Below are 18,878 nucleotides of genomic sequence, written 5' to 3' on the forward strand. Positions count from 1 at the left end.
TTATTACTAATATATTTAATAATTAATAATATTTATTATATAAACTACAAATCAACTAAAAACTTGTACGAATCTATTTTAGTTATCTTTCATACTGTGTTTGATTGATCTTTTATATCTAAACTAGTACCAATCAGTATCCAAATCAGAAGAATAATCCAAAATCTATTTTAAATCAACATCAATTTATTTATTTATTTATTTTATTCTATTGTCCTTTTTGTCTGCTAAATCCAACTGGATGATTCTTTTATCATTATTGTGACGACCCGGAAATTTCTGACCAAATTTAAACTTAATCTTATATGATTCCGACACGATAAGCAAAGTCTGTTAAGTTGAATCTCAAAATTTTGAACTATGTTCATGTATTTATTTAACCTCGACCAAATTTCGACGATTCACGAACGATTATATAAATGGATTTGAATATGTATATATATATATATATATATATATATATATATATATATATATTAAACTTGAAAACGTTAACAAAGTATTAAATGTATAATACTTTACATTAAGCGTATTTGTCTCAATATATGCTTAATATATTCATCAACGGAATTAAAAGATATTTATCAAATCTCTTATAGATTATGTTATTGTTACGGGTCTCTGTTGTGAGGTCCACTGTGATTTAAGAAAACTTTTCTTTTTAACGATATTCGAAATAAATGGTAGTGTAATCTACAAGTGAGAACAAAGTGTCAAATAACATGAATTAGACAAAAGTAGTAGAGATTCCTGCTTAATTTTCAATGCATGCTTTACAATATTTTTCCTCGTGATTCTTGATAAGTTAATTATTTAACTATCATAATATTTAATGTAAGAAAACGTTTTCAATATAATAGAATTTTTATTATTAAAATGTTTTGTTAAAAGAACGTAATTTTGATATAAAACGTTTCGATATTATTAAATATATTTTAATAGGTAATGAAAAGATGATTTATAGAAGCAAATGACCAAAACAATTAAATGATTAAGTTATACTTCGGGTAATATAGTTTATCATTGATTAAGTCTAATTATTGATAAATGTACACGTCGCAAAACGTAAAGTACGCGTTTTCTAAGCGTACGAAAGGACGTTCGATAAACCGGAACCGGGACATAAGACGAGCGTCAACGTACAAAACAACGGAGCTAAAGTTACAAATCAACCATGCACGAGAATATAATATAATATATAATTAATTAATATAAATTATATATATTAAATATAAAATAATATGTCCATAAACAAGAAAACAAATCAGGTGTGAGCTGGTTCAGGGAGCTCCACGATCGCGGAACTGTAAGGCACAAAAGCTCCACGATCGTGGAGCAGTCAAAATCAAAAATGTACTATAAAAAGGCCAGTTTGTTCGAAGAATTACACACCTCAATCTATATCTCTCGCTCTCTTTAACATATATAAATTTATATTTATATTTATATTTATATTTATATTTATATTTATATTTATATTTATATTTATATTTATATTATTATTATTATTATTATTATTATTATTATTATTATTATTATTATTATTATTATTATTATTATTATTATTATTAATCTTATAGTTAGGAGTATTATTATTAGTATTATTATACATAAAATATTACGACGAGGTTATGCCCAAACGATTTCAAAACAAGTCTTCGAGTAAGTCAAAGCTAAGGAAATTATGGGTTATAGCTATGAAGGTTATGGGTAATGTTCGTGGGTATTGTTCGTGAGGTCAACCTAGCATTTATCATTTCCGTTGCGTCTACGTACTTTCCTGCAATATTGAATCACAATATTGATACGTGAGCATTCATATCTTATCTTTTATATATTAATAGTATATCCATGTCTAGTGCTCGAGTATATATGATTATGCATGCTTGTATGCTTAATTTCCTCGTTAAATAGTTTATGATGAATCACGAATATAATACATATGCTACTGATATATAGTATATGATATGCATGTCGTTGGAAAGCTATCGAAAAATTAATAACTTTTCATTTAGAAATCGCGTGATTTCGATGAACGGATTAAAAGCTATGGTCAACTGAATTATGATTGACGTTAATTGAAATTGTGTTTGAAACTGTAAATTAATATTTAAACAACTTGTCTTTGAGATTGATAAATGGGATTTTTATATATTACTAATCGAGTAAATGAATTTCTATATAAGACACGTTTTGTTTTGTTGATCAATTATCAAAGTTGACTGTCTTATCATGTTTTAAAGCTTTATAAACACTATAATCTGATTTTACAAGTATTAGAAAACTATGTGAAATAATAAAACATGTTCGATTGCCATGATAATTTAAATATAATATAGCTCTTGAAATAAATAATATTTTGAGTTTGATAAACTATAAATTCGTTCAATTATCAAGACTTATACTATGTTAATAAACATGTATAGATTTAAAGATCATATTGGGTCAGGTTGACTTTTGAGATGACTTTTCTTAACTTTTATATGTCGGTCTCAAGCATTAGGATTGTGATGCACTATGACCAGACCTAGCTTGTTAGACATGTATTGACCAACATATGTTCTCTAGGTTGAGATTTACGGTTATTTTGCATTCCGAGTTTCGGTCACATTTCGGTGAATGGCCTTATGTGCTGCTAAGGTGAGTTTCATATGCTCCCTTTTTAATTGCTTTTGCAATCTATATTTTTGGACTGAGAATACATGCGCTTTATTTTAAACGCAATAGATACAAGTACATACTAAATTCTACACCGAGTTTGAACCAAAAATCCCTTAGCTTTGGTAACTAGTAACTGCCGGTTATAAGAACTAGTGGGCACAAGTAGTTGTATATGGATCCATAGGGCTTGACATCCCCGTCTGTTCCAGGTATAGAAACCCTAGCCTGAACTATAAAATAGACGTATGCTATTTGAGGTTAATACATGTTGGATTGCGTGTATTGTACATGTTGGTTGCACGTATGTTAAAACAGGGGTACTTATTGTAGTGACCCGAACTTTTCCATGTTTATATATATTAATTGAGATTGATATTTACTTGATTAAATGTTTCCAACATGTTAAGCAATCAAACTTGTTAAGACTTGATTAATTGAAATATGTTTCATATAGACAATTGACCACCCAAGTTGACCGGTGATTCACGAACGTTAAAACTTGTAAAAACTATATGATGACATATATATGGTTATATATATAGTTAACATGATATTATGATAAGTAAACATATCATTAATTATATTAACAATGAACTACATATGTAAAAACAAGACTACTAACTTAATGATTTTGAAACGAGACATATATGTAACGATTATCGTTGTTACGACATTTAATGTATATATATCATATTAAGAGATATTCGTACATCATAATATCATGATAATATAATAATTTAAAATCTCTTTTGATATTATAAACATTGGGTTAACAACATTTAACAAGATCGTTAACCTAAAGGTTTCAAAATAACATTTACATGTAACGACTAACGATGACTTAACGACTCAGTTAAAATGTATATACATGTAGTGTTTTAATATGTATTCATACACTTTTGAAAGACTTCAAGACACTTATTAAAATACTTCTACTTAACAAAAATGCTTACAATTACATCCTCGTTCAGTTTCATCAACAATTCTACTCGTATGCACCCGTATTCGTACTCGTACAATACACAGCTTTTAGATGTATGTACTATTGGTTTATACACTCCAATGATCAGCTCTTAGCAGCCCATGTGAGTCACCTAACACATGTGGGAACCATCATTTGGAAACTATCATGAAATATCTCATAAAATTTCAAAAATATGAGTAATCATTCATGACTTATTTACATGAAAACAAAATAACATATCCTTTATATCTAATCCATACACCAACGACCAAAAACACCTACAAACACTTTCATTCTTCAATTTTCTTCATCTAATTGATCTCTCTCAAGTTCTATCTTCAAGTTCTAAGTGTTCTTCATAAATTCCAAAAGTTCTAGTTTCATAAAATCAAGAATACTTTCAAGTTTGCTAGCTCACTTCCAATCTTGTAAGGTGATCATCCAACCTCAAGAAATCTTTGTTTCTTACAGTAGGTTATCATTCTAATACAAGGTAATAATCATATTCAAACTTTGGTTCAATTTCTATAACTATAACAATCTTATTTTAAGTGATGATCTTACTTGAACTTGTTTTCGTGTCATGATTCTGCTTCAAGAACTTCGAGCCATCCAAGGATCCATTGAAGCTAGATCCATTTTTCTCTTTTCCAGTAGGTTTATCCAAGGAACTTAAGGTAGTAATGATGTTCATAACATCATTCGATTCATACATATAAAGCTATCTTATTCGAAGGTTTAAACTTGTAATCACTAGAACATAGTTTAGTTAATTCTAAACTTGTTCGCAAACAAAAGTTAATCCTTCTAACTTGAATTTTAAAATAAACTAAACACATGTTCTATATCTATATGATATGCTAACTTAATGATTTAAAACCTGGAAACACGAAAAACACCGTAAAACCGGATTTACGCCGTCGTAGTAACACCGCGGGCTGTTTTGGGTTAGTTAATTAAAAACTATGATAAACTTTGATTTAAAAGTTGTTATTCTGAGAAAATGATTTTTATTATGAACATGAAACTATATCCAAAAATTATGGTTAAACTCAAAGTGGAAGTATGTTTTCTAAAATGGTCATCTAGACGTCGTTCTTTCGACTGAAAAGACTACCTTTACAAAAATGACTTGTAACTTATTTTTCCGACTATAAACCTATACTTTTTCTGTTTAGATTCATAAAATAGGGTTCAATATGAAACCATAGCAATTTGATTCACTCAAAACGGATTTAAAATGAAGAAGTTATGGGTAAAACAAGATTGGATAATTTTTCTCATTTTAGCTACGTGAAAATTGGTAACAAATCTATTCCAACCATAACTTAATCAACTTGTATTGTATATTATGTAATCTTGAGATACCATAGACACGTATACAATGTTTCGACCTATCATGTCGACACATCTATATATATTTCGGAACAACCATAGACACTCTATATGTGAATGTTGGAGTTAGCTATACAGGGTTGAGGTTGATTCCAAAATATATATAGTTTGAGTTGTGATCAATACTGAGATACGTATACACTGGGTCGTGGATTGATTCAAGATAATATTTATCGATTTATTTCTGTACATCTAACTGTGGACAACTAGTTGTAGGTTACTAACGAGGACAGCTGACTTAATAAACTTAAAACATCAAAATATATTAAAAGTGTTGTAAATATATTTTGAACATACTTTGATATATATGTATATATTGTTATAGGTTCGTGAATCAACCAGTGGCCAAGTCTTACTTCCCGACGAAGTAAAAATCTGTGAAAGTGAGTTATAGTCCCACTTTTAAAATCTAATATTTTTGGGATGAGAATACATGCAGGTTTTATAAATGATTTACAAAATAGACACAAGTATGTGAAACTACATTCTATGGTTGAATTATCGAAATCGAATATGCCCCTTTTTATTAAGTCTGGTAATCTAAGAATTAGGGAACAGACACCCTAATTGACGCGAATCCTAAAGATAGATCTATTGGGCTTAACAAACCCCATCCAAAGTACCGGATGCTTTAGTACTTCGAAATTTATATCATATCCGAAGGGTGTCCCGAAATGATGGGGATATTCTTATATATGCATCTTGCTAATGTCGGTTACCAGGTGTTCACCATATGAATGATTTTTATCTCTATGTATGGGATGTGTATTGAAATATGAAATCTTGTGGTCTATTATTATGATTTGATATATATAGGTTAAACCTATAACTCACCAACATTTTTGTTGACGTTTTAAGCATGTTTATTCTCAGGTGATTATTAAGAGCTTCCGCTGTCGCATACTTAAATAAGGACGAGATTTGGAGTCCATGCTTGTATGATATTGTGTAAAAACTTCATTCAAGAAACTTATTTTGTTGTAACATATTTGTATTGTAAACCATTATTTAATGGTCGTGTGTAAACAGGATATTTTAGATTATCATTATTTGATAATCAACGTAAAGCTTTTTAAACCTTTATTGATGAAATAAAGGTTATGGTTTGTTTTAAAATGAATGCAGTCTTTGAAAAACGTCTCATATAGAGGTCAAAACCTCGCAACGAAATCAATTAATATGGAACGTTTTTAATCAATAAGAACGGGACATTTCAGTTGGTATCCGAGCGTTGGTCTTAGAGAACCAGAATTTTGCATTAGTGTATCTTATCGAGTTTGTTAGGATGCATTAGTGAGTCTGGACTTCGACCGTGTTTACTTGAAAAATGATTGCTTAACAAATTTTGTTGGAAACTATATATTTTTAACATGTGAATATTATGTGATATATTAATCTCTTAACGTGTTTGATATTATGTGATAGATGTCTACCTCTAGAACAAGTCCCATTGACTCACCTAATAATAATGAAGAGTCAAATGTAAATTGGAATGATTCGTGGACTGATTCACAAGTTCCCGAAGAGGAACCGGAAGAAGAGTCGGAACCGGAAGAAGAATCGGAACCGAAAGAAGAATCGGAACCGGATGAAGAAATAGAACCGGTGGGGAAAATAATAAAACGGTTAAGTAAAAGAAAATCCTCAACCAACCGACCAAGGTTAATTATGGTCAATGGTGTTTCCGCCAAGGAAGCAAAATATTGGGAGGATTACCAATTCTCCGATGAATCGAATTCCGACGAGAATTCCGATGATGTTATAGAAATTACCCCAACTGAATTTAAAAAGGCAAAAGAAAATAATAAGGGAAAAGGCATAAAAATAGAGAAATCTAATTCCAACCCCGATGAACTTTATATGTATCGTCAACCCCCGAAGTCCTTAAGTTGTAACAATGACCCGGGAACCTCTAAACCACCAGGTTTTTCTAAACCAATGTGGATAACGACGGCTCATATTAGGGGAACATCATATATCCCTAGAAACTTGGCAAAACAAACCAAAACTGAAGAAGAAGAAACAAGCGAGTCGGAATAAGATAGTTGTATTCGTGTGGTGTAATATATGTAATATAGTGTGCTTATGCTTTATGATATATGTAAAAATTGCTTGTATTAATAAGTATTTTTTTTATGAATCTAACTCTTGTCTATTTTACAGCATAAAAACACAAAATGGATAGACAACCCAATATTTTAAGAGACCTACCCGGAGACATGATTGATGAAATCTTGTCTAGAGTCGGTCAGAATTCTTCGGCACAACTATTTAAGGCGAGATCAGTTTGTAAGACATTCGAAGAACGTTCCAAGAATGCCTTGGTTTATAAAAGGCTTTCGTTCGAAAGATGGGGGATATCACATTGGGAAATCCATAAGTTACGATGTGTTTACTTTGACGCATATATTGCGGGGAACCCAAATGCTATTTTACGCAATGGGTTAAGAAATTATTTTGACTCAATATATCCGAATATTGGACTTCGTGATTTAGAAAAAGCGGCTAACATGCAACATAAAGAAGCATGTTATGCTTACGGATTAGTAATGTTCGCTTCTCACCAAAGTGAGAACAAGAACATCGGCCTACAACTATTAAACAAAATGTTCCCACAAGTGACGGAGTCAGTAATTGGGGTAAGAAATGAGGTTTTTAGATTGTTACGGGACTGTTGGACATTACGTAACCCTCGTCCCTTTGACGACGTTACAACACGCTGTCTTATCAACGGCCATAACGGTTATGTTCCACAAGACCAAGGATGGGAAGTAGTCCTAGTAAAACCAGAATGCATGACTTATTTCTGGACGTATGAATTACGTGTCTTTATTGCCTTTGCTGAACGACTTGTGTACTAGCTAGAATTATCTTCACAACTATCTTGTATCAAAGTTATTGTGTGCTATATTTCATGCTTTATGTAAAATAAGCGGTATTGTAAGTTTGTAAAATATTGTATAAAAGTTTGAACGCGAAATATTATTATAATCAGTTTTTCATATAGAATTGTAGTAGTTGAATTGTATATTAGCTACTAAGTATGAACTTAACGGGTAGGTACTACCCGAATTTAAGCTTATAAAACGCTAATATGAAGAAAAAGCTTTTATAAATGAGTTCATATTATGCTACGAAATACTATTAACTACTCTTAATATTCTGTATGATTAACTTATTCCATTTGACTATTTTGAAGGAAATGGCACCGACTACTCGACACACCGTGAATATGAATGAAGAGGAATTCCGTACTTTTCTAGCTTCAAACATAGCCGCAGTACAGGCTGCGCTACATACCAACAATAACCTTGGATCTAGCAGTACAGGAAATCGTGTAGGATGCACCTACAAAGAATTCACTGCCTGCAAACCTTTGGAATTTGATGGAACCGAAGGACCGATCGGATTGAAACGGTGGACCGAGAAGGTCGAATCGGTGTTTGCCATAAGTAAGTGTACTGAAGAGGACAAAGTGAAGTACGCTACGCATACCTTCACAGGTTCTGCGTTAACATGGTGGAATACCTATCTAGAGCAAGTGGGACAAGACGATGCGTACGCACTACCGTGGTCAGCATTCAAGCACTTGATGAACGAGAAGTACCATCCCAGAACCGAGGTCAATAAGCTCAAGACAGAACTTAGAGGGTTACGAACCCAAGGATTTGATATTACCACGTATGAAAGACAATTCACAGAATTGTGCCTATTGTGTCCGGGAGCGTTCGAAGATGAGGAAGAGAAGATCGACACGTTTGTGAAAGGATTACCGGAAAGAATCCAAGAAGATATAAGTTCACACGAGCCCGCCTCCATACAACAGGCATGTAGAATGGCTCACAAACTAGTGAACCAGATTGAAGAAAGAATTAAAGAACAGACTGCTGAAGAGGCCAATGTGAAGCAAGTCAAAAGAAAGTGGGAGGAAAACGGTGATAAGAATCACTAATATAACAACAACAGCAATTACAACAATAATCGCAACAATTATCCCAACAATCGCAATATCAATCGCAACTACAACAAACGGCCCAACAACAACAACAACAACAACAGCAACTACAACAATCATCCCAACAACAATAATAACCGCAACAACAACAACAATCAGAAGCAGCTATGCCAAAGGTGTGAAAAGTATCACTCGGGGTTCTGCACCAAATTTTGCAATAAGTGTAAAAGAAATGGTCATAGCGCGGCGAAGTGTGAGGTCTACGGACCAGGGGTTAATAGAACGAAAGGAACAAATGGTGTCGGAACGAGTAATGGTGGAGCAAGTAGTGTCGGAGCAAGTTATGCCAATGTAGTTTGTTATAAATGTGGAAAACCGGGCCACATTATTAGAAATTGCCCGAACCAGGAGAACACGAATGGACAAGGCTGAAGAGTTTTCAATATTAATGCGGCAGAGGCACAGGAAGACCCGGAGCTTGTTACGGGTACGTTTCTTATTGACAATAAATCTGCTTATGTTTTATTTGATTCGGGTGCGGATAGAAGCTATATAAGTAGAGATTTTTGTGCTAAATTAAGTTGTCCATTGACGCCTTTGGATAGTAAATTTTTACTCGAATTAGCAAATGGTAAATTAATTTCAGCAGATAATATATGTCGGAATCGAGAAATTAAACTGGTTAGCGAAACATTTAAGATTGACTTGATACCAGTAGAGTTAGGGAGTTTTGATGTGATAATCGGCATGGACTGGTTGAAAGAAGTGAAAGCAGAGATCGTTTGTTACAAAAATGCAATTCGCATTATACGAGAAAAAGGAAAACCCTTAATGGTGTACGGAGAAAAGGGCAACACGAAGCTACATCTTATTAGTAATTTGAAGGCACAAAAACTAATAAGAAAAGGTTGCTATGCTGTTCTAGCACACGTCGAGAAAGTACAAACTGAAGAAAAGAGCATCAATGATGTTCCCGTCGCAAAAGAATTTCCCGATGTATTTCCGAAAGAATTACCGGGATTACCCCCACATCGATCCGTTGAATTTCAAATAGATCTTGTACCAGGAGCTGCACCAATAGCTCGTGCTCCTTACAGACTCGCACCCAGCGAGATGAAAGAACTGCAAAGCTAATTACAAGAACTTTTAGAGCGTGGTTTCATTCGACCAAGCACATCACCGTGGGGAGCTCCTGTTTTGTTTGTCAAGAAGAAAGATGGTACATTCAGGTTGTGTATCTACTACCGAGAGTTAAACAAACTTACCATCAAGAACCGCTACCCACTACCGAGAATCGACGACTTATTTGATCAACTACAAGGCTCGTCTGTTTATTCAAAGATTGACTTACGTTCCGGGTATCATCAAATGTGGGTGAAAGAAGATGATATTCCAAAGACTGCTTTCAGAACACGTTACGGTCATTACGAGTTTATGGTCATGCCGTTTGGTTTAACTAATGCACCAGCTGTGTTCATGGACCTTATGAACCGAGTGTGTGGACCATACCTTGACAAGTTTGTCATTGTTTTCATTGATGACATACTTATTTACTCAAAGAATGACCAAGAACACGGTGAACATTTGAGAAAGGTGTTAGAAGTATTGAGGAAGGAAGAATTGTACGCTAAGTTTTCAAAGTGTGCATTTTGGTTGGGAGAAGTTCAATTCCTCGGTCACATAGTGAACAAAGAAGGTATTAAGGTGGATCCGGCAAAGATAGAAACTGTTGAAAAGTGGGAAACCCCGAAAACTCCGAAACACATACGCCAGTTTTTAGGACTAGCTGGTTACTACAGAAGGTTCATCCAAGACTTTTCCAGAATAGCAAAACCCTTGACTGCATTAACACATAAAGGGAAGAAATTTGAATGGAATGATGAACAAGAGAAAGCGTTTCAGTTATTGAAGAAAAAGCTAACTACGGCACCTATATTGTCATTGCCTGAAGGGAATGATGATTTTGTGATTTATTGTGACGCATCAAAGCAAGGTCTCGGTTGTGTATTAATGCAACGAACGAAGGTGATTGCTTATGCGTCTAGACAATTGAAGATTCACGAACAAAATTATACGACGCATGATTTGGAATTAGGCGCAGTTGTTTTTGCATTAAAGACTTGGAGGCACTACTTATATGGGGTCAAAAGTATTATATATACCGACCACAAAAGTCTTCAACACATATTTAATCAGAAACAACTGAATATGAGGCAGCGTAGGTGGATTGAATTGTTGAATGATTACGACTTTGAGATTCGTTACCACCCGGGGAAGGCAAATGTGGTAGCCGATGCCTTGAGCAGGAAGGACAGAGAACCCATTCGAGTAAAATCTATGAATATAATGATTCATAATAACCTTACTACTCAAATAAAGGAGGCGCAACAAGGAGTTTTAAAAGAGGGAAATTTAAAGGATGAAATACCCAAGGGATCAGAGAAGCATCTTAATATTCGGGAAGACGGAACCCGGTATAGGGCTGAAAGGATTTGGGTACCAAAATTTGGAGATATGAGAGAAATGGTACTTAGAGAAGCTCATAAAACCAGATACTCAATACATCCTGGAACTGGGAAGATGTACAAGGATCTCAAGAAACATTTTTGGTGGCCGGGTATGAAAGCCGATGTTGCTAAATATGTAGGAGAATGTTTGACGTGTTCTAAGGTCAAAGCTGAGCATCAGAAACCATTAGGTCTACTTCAACAACCCGAAATCCCAGAATGGAAATGGGAAAACATTACCATGGATTTCATCACTAAATTGCCAAGGACTGCAAGTGGTTTTGATACTATTTGGGTAATAGTTGATCGTCTCACCAAATCAGCACACTTCCTGCCAATAAGAGAAGATGATAAGATGGAGAAGTTAGCACGACTGTATTTGAAGGAAGTCGTCTCCAGACATGGAATACCAATCTCTATTATCTCTGATAGGGATGGTAGATTTATTTCAAGATTCTGGCAGACATTACTGCAAGCATTAGGAACTCGTCTAGACATGAGTACTGCCTATCATCCACAAACTAATGGGCAGAACGAAAGGACGATACAAACGCTTGAAGACATGCTACGAGCATGTGTTATTGATTTCGGAAACAGTTGGGATCGACATCTACCGTTAGCAGAATTTTCCTACAACAACAGCTACCATTCAAGCATTGAGATGGCGCCGTTTGAAGCACTTTATGGTAGAAAGTGCAGGTCTCCGATTTGTTGGAGTGAAGTGGGGGATAGACAGATTACGGGTCCGGAGATTATACAAGAAACTACCGAGAAGATCATCCAAATTCAACAACGGTTGAAAACCGCCCAAAGTCGACAAAAGAGCTACGCTGACATTAAAAGAAAAGATATAGAATTTAAAATTGGAGAGATGGTCATGCTTAAAGTTGCATCTTGGAAAGGCGTTGTTCGATTTGGTAAACGAGGGAAATTAAATCCAAGGTATATTGGACCATTCAAGATTATTGATCGTGTCGGACCAGTAGCTTACCGACTTGAGTTACCTCAACAACTCGCAGCTGTACATAACACTTTCCACGTCTCGAATTTGAAGAAATGTTTTGCTAAAGAAGATCTCACTATTCCGTTAGATGAAATCCAAATCAACGAAAAACTTCAATTCATCGAAGAACCCGTCGAAATAATGGATCGTGAGGTTAAAAGACTTAAGCAAAACAAGATACCAATTGTTAAGGTTCGATGGAATGCTCGTAGAGGACCCGAGTTCACCTGGGAGCGTGAAGATCAGATGAAGAAGAAATACCCGCATCTATTTCTAGAAGATTCGTCAACACCTTCAACTTTTTAAAAATTTCGGGACGAAATTTATTTAACGGGTAGGTACTGTAGTGACCCGAACTTTTCCATGTTTATATATATTAATTGAGATTGATATTTATATGATTAAATGTTTCCAACATGTTAAGCAATCAAACTTGTTAATACTTGATTAATTGAAATATGTTTCATATAGACAATTGACCACCCAAGTTGACCGGTGATTCACGAACGTTAAAACTTGTAAACACTATATGATGACATATATATGGTTAAATATATAGTTAACATGATATTATGATAAGTAAACATATCATTAATTATATTAACAATGAACTACATATGTAAAAACAAGACTACTAACTTAATGATTTTGAAACGAGACATATATGTAACGATTATCGTTGTAACGACATTTAATGTATATATATCATATTAAGAGATATTCATACATCATAATATCATGATAATATAATAATTTAAAATCTCTTTTGATATTATAAACATTGGGTTAACAACATTTAACAAGATCGTTAACCTAAAGGTTTCAAAATAACATTTACATGTAACGACTAACGATGACTTAACGACTCAGTTAAAATGTATATACATGTAGTGTTTTAATATGTATTCATACACTTTTGAAAGACTTCAAGACACTTATTAAAATACTTCTACTTAACAAAAATGCTTAAAATTACATCCTCGTTCAGTTTCATCAACAATTCTACTCGTATGCACCCGTATTCGTACTCGTACAATACACAGCTTTTAGATGTATGTACTATTGGTATATACACTCCAATGATCAGCTCTTAGCAGCCCATGTGAGTCACCTAACACATGTGGGAACCATCATTTGGAAACTAGCATGAAATATCTCATAAAATTACAAAAATATGAGTAATCATTCATGACTTATTTACATGAAAATAAAATAACATATCCTTTATATCTAATCCATACACCAACGACCAAAAACACCTACAAACACTTTCATTCTTCAATTTTCTTCATCTAATTGATCTCTCTCAAGTTCTATCTTCAAGTTCTAAGTGTTCTTCATAAATTCCAAAAGTTCTAGTTTCATAAAATCAAGAATACTTTCAAGTTTGCTAGCTCACTTCCAATCTTGTAAGGTGATCATCCAACCTCAAGAAATCTTTGTTTCTTATAGTAGGTTATCATTCTAATACAAGGTAATAATCATATTCAAACTTTGGTTCAATTTCTATAACTATAACAATCTTATTTTAAGTGATGATCTTACTTGAACTTGTTTTCGTGTCATGATTCTGCTTCAAGAACTTCGAGCCATCCAAGGATCCATTGAAGCTAGATCCATTTTTCTCTTTTCCAGTAGGTTTATCCAAGAACTTAAGGTAGTAATGATGTTCATAACATCATTCGATTCATACATATAAAGCTATCTTATTCGAAGGTTTAAACTTGTAATCACTAGAACATAGTTTAGTTAATTCTAAACTTGTTCGCAAACAAAAGTTAATCCTTCTAACTTGACTTTTAAAATAAACTAAACACATGTTCTATATCTATATGATATGCTAACTTAATGATTTAAAACCTGGAAACACGAAAAATACCGTAAAACCGGATTTACGCCGTCGTAGTAACACCGCGGGCTGTTTTGGGTTAGTTAATTAAAAACTATGATAAACTTTGATTTAAAAGTTGTTATTCTGAGAAAATTATTTTTATTATGAACATGAAACTATATCCAAAAATTATGGTTAAACTCAAAGTGGAAGTATGTTTTCTAAAATGGTCATCTAGACGTCGTTCTTTCGACTGAAATGATTACATTTACAAAAATGACTTGTAACTTATTTTTCTGACTATAAACCTATACTTTTTTTGTTTAGATTCATAAAATAGGGTTCAATATGAAACCATAGCAATTTGATTCACTCAAAACGGATTTAAAATGAAGAAGTTATGGGTAAAACAAGATTGGATAATTTTTCTCATTTTAGCTACGTGAAAATTGGTAACAAATCTATTCCAACCATAACTTAATCAACTTGTATTGTATATTATGTAATCTTGAGATACCATAGACACGTATACAATGTTTCGACCTATCATGTCGACACATCTATATATATTTCGGAACAACCATAGACACTCTATATGTGAATGTTGGAGTTAGCTATACAGGGTTGAGGTTGATTCCAAAATATATATAGTTTGAGTTGTGATCAATACTGAGATACGTATACACTGGGTCGTGGATTGATTCAAGATAATATTTATCGATTTATTTCTGTACATCTAACTGTGGACAACTAGTTGTAGGTTACTAACGAGGACAGCTGACTTAATAAACTTAAAACATCAAAATATATTAAAAGTGTTGTAAATATATTTTGAACATACTTTGATATATATGTATATATTGTTATAGGTTCGTGAATCAACCAGTGGCCAAGTCTTACTTCCCGACGAAGTAAAAATCTGTGAAAGTGAGTTATAGTCCCACTTTTAAAATCTAATATTTTTGGGATGAGAATACATGCAGGTTTTATAAATGATTTACAAAATAGACACAAGTATGTGAAACTACATTCTATGGTTGAATTATCGAAATCGAATATGCCCCTTTTTATTAAGTCTGGTAATCTAAGAATTAGGGAACAGACACCCTAATTGACGCGAATCCTAAAGATAGATCTATTGGGCTTAACAAACCCCATCCAAAGTACCGGATGCTTTAGTACTTCGAAATTTATATCATATCCGAAGGGTGTCCCGGAATGATGGGGATATTCTTATATATGCATCTTGTTATTGTCGGTTACCAGGTGTTCACCATATGAATGATTTTTATCTCTATGTATGGGATGTGTATTGAAATATGAAATCTTGTGGTCTATTATTATGATTTGATATATATAGGTTAAACCTATAACTCACCAACATTTTTGTTGACGTTTTAAGCATGTTTATTCTCAGGTGATTATTAAGAGCTTCCGCTGTCGCATACTTAAATAAGGACGAGATTTGGAGTCCATGCTTGTATGATATTGTGTAAAAACTGCATTCAAGAAACTTATTTTGTTGTAACATATTTGTATTGTAAACCATTATGTAATGGTCGTGTGTAAACAGGATATTTTAGATTATCATTATTTGATAATCTACGTAAAGCTTTTTAAACCTTTATTGATGAAATAAAGGTTATGGTTTGTTTTAAAATGAATGCAGTCTTTGAAAAACGTCTCATATAGAGGTCAAAACCTCGCAACGAAATCAATTAATATGGAACGTTTTTAATCAATAAGAACGGGACATTTCACTTATAATAACGTTAAAGTTTAGTTACCAGGGTGCTCAATCTTGTAGAATATTTTGATAAACGTTTCTGGATGAAACAACTGAAATCTTGTGATCCACCATTATATACAGATTATGCGCAGCATTAAAACTATGAACTCACCAACCATTGTGTTGACACTTTTAAGCATGTTTATCCTCAGGTTCCTAGAAGTCTTCCGCTGTTTTCTTATACGTTATACAAGCTATGTGCATGGAGTCATACATACTTTATTCGAGAAAACTTTGCATTCACAAAATCATCACCATGTATCTTCTGTTGACTGCATTGACAACGAATGTATTATGGTAAACTATTATTTACGGTGATTGTCTATATGTAGAAATCATCAGATGTCAAAAGCCTTGGAATTTGATATTCAATTATGGTGTGCCTTTTCAAAAGAATGCAATGTTTACAAAACGTATCATGTAGAGGTCAGTACCTCACTGTGAAATCGATGAATGATGTATTCGTCCAAAGGGATTTGGACGGATCATCATAATTATCAAACAAAATTAAGAGATACATAAATCAGATAATCAAATTATGTTTCCAATCACGATCAAACTTTTCAGATTATTGTTTCTTGTCTATGAGAATCAAAGGACAACAGATAATAACAACGGATATTTTCGAGTACAATTTATTACACATCTCTGTCAATCTCTATTCTTTCAATACTACAAACAATCGATCATTTGCATGGTGACAAATTCTGTTAGCAATCAACTTCCTTTTTTCTTCTGTTCTTGATTCCCTGATTAATACATGTCGATCATTATTATTATCCTATATCTAGAGTTATACATATACATACATATAGAAACACGAACCTTTCTTTTGTTTTCTGTTCGAAGGCCATCATCTTTTTCAAAACCTCCAACGCCATAACGACTACTATATATATTTCTGTCCAGCTTATTCAGCACACTTGAAAACCATTTAGACTACCACTGCTACTAGCTACGAAATATTTCTGCTTCTTATTTGATACTCAAATACAAGACACCACGTAACAACCATCGCTACCACCATTATTAAATGTTTGATCACCATAACCCTGGACACTATCATCACCTCGTATTTTCACACACACACACACACACACACACACACACACACATATATATATATATATATATATATATATATATATATATATATATATATATATATATATTTATAGTTATATAAATAGGTGATAATATATATATATATATATATATATATATATATATATATATATATATATATATATATATATATATATATATATATATATATATATATATATATATATATATATATATATACATACTCACCACCGAATCCTATTTAGATTATCTTGATCACCATTGAATCAACCACTTTCATCAAAACTTAAACTCTTTCTTTCTTTATTTTTCAAGCACAAAGACCACTGCCACCTTACACAACCGTTGGCCGCCATCATCATTAAGAAACCACCATGACCTCCATCACCATCACAATCACCCTATTCAATTACCACCGCCACCACCTTGAACACATCACCATAATTTGATCACCGCCTCTATCAACTCACCTCTACAACTGAAACCCATTTCATTCTTTTTGTTACGGTTCAAGCTCAAACCCACCATGGACATCTTCTAATTCTTGTTTCAAAATTACAAGCCTGCAATATATATACTCCAATATCATTAAAAATACTTTCGGTGCCTTTTATTTTCCTTTCTTTTTTCTATTTAGGCCGACACATACTCACCTCAACCAATTGTTAAAATGGTAGGGTTGCAAATTGCTACTCAATTCTTTTTTTTTATTTTATCTAGCGAACTATACAGAAAATGGGTATGATGGAATTAGTGGCCAACATCTTAATGCATATGTTTAGAATTATAAATTCCAAATATGGTGGACCTAGATTAAAATCATAAGCGTGCAATTTGAAGACCTTGTGGGACGGGTTATGAATGTCTTTTCTTTTAGGATGTGGCTGACATTTTTTTTCACAAGTAAACCCCACTTGAATTTATATTGTTTGCAGTTAATATTTCACCTGCACCAAAGATTAAGCCATCGGTATTAGTCCAACAAAAGGGAACGGAACTTGGGCCGATGTAATTTTGGGTCACCATGTTCCTTTATTTTTTTGTGGACCGAGATTCAAAATTTCCTATTGGGCCGTGAATGGGTAAGTTGGTTATTCAGATTGTTGGACTGCCATGTTAGTTTGGGATGTAACAGCTACACGGCTTCTATATATTTTTTATATAAGCGATTAAAATGGATGATATTAGGTTAATGGTGGTGCCATGGTTAGTGATGAGTGAAAAGAAAATGATAATGGTGATGTTATGATCTAAATGAAGAAGAAGGCATACGAGTTAAAACTATTTAGTGTTCTAGTTATAACTAGAAAGTAACAAATAGCTCAATGGTTAGTAGTGTGTGTTGGTTTGAAAGAGAGGTCGCAAGTTCAATCCCTATCTGTGGCATATTTTTTTTTTCTTTTTATAAGAAGAAGAAGAGAAGAGAAATAATGGGATTTATAGTTGGGCTTATCTAATTGCTAAAATGGACTGCAATTTATTTACCTGTTGGGCCGAATCATTGTTGGGCCGTGATTAGTTGATTGGGCTGAGATAATCCCATTTCCTGATTGGGCTGAGATGAAAGGGTTATATAGACTTAGTTAAGATATAAATCAGAAAATCCGAGACACAGGAATGGTTTAGGTTGTTATCGGGTTAGCGGGACGTCGCGGGTTCAAACCCGGACTTGGGCATTTTTTAAGGG

This window comes from Rutidosis leptorrhynchoides, chromosome 10 (genome assembly GCF_046630445.1).
Source record: "Rutidosis leptorrhynchoides isolate AG116_Rl617_1_P2 chromosome 10, CSIRO_AGI_Rlap_v1, whole genome shotgun sequence".
NCBI classification, from domain to species: Eukaryota; Viridiplantae; Streptophyta; class Magnoliopsida; order Asterales; family Asteraceae; genus Rutidosis; species Rutidosis leptorrhynchoides.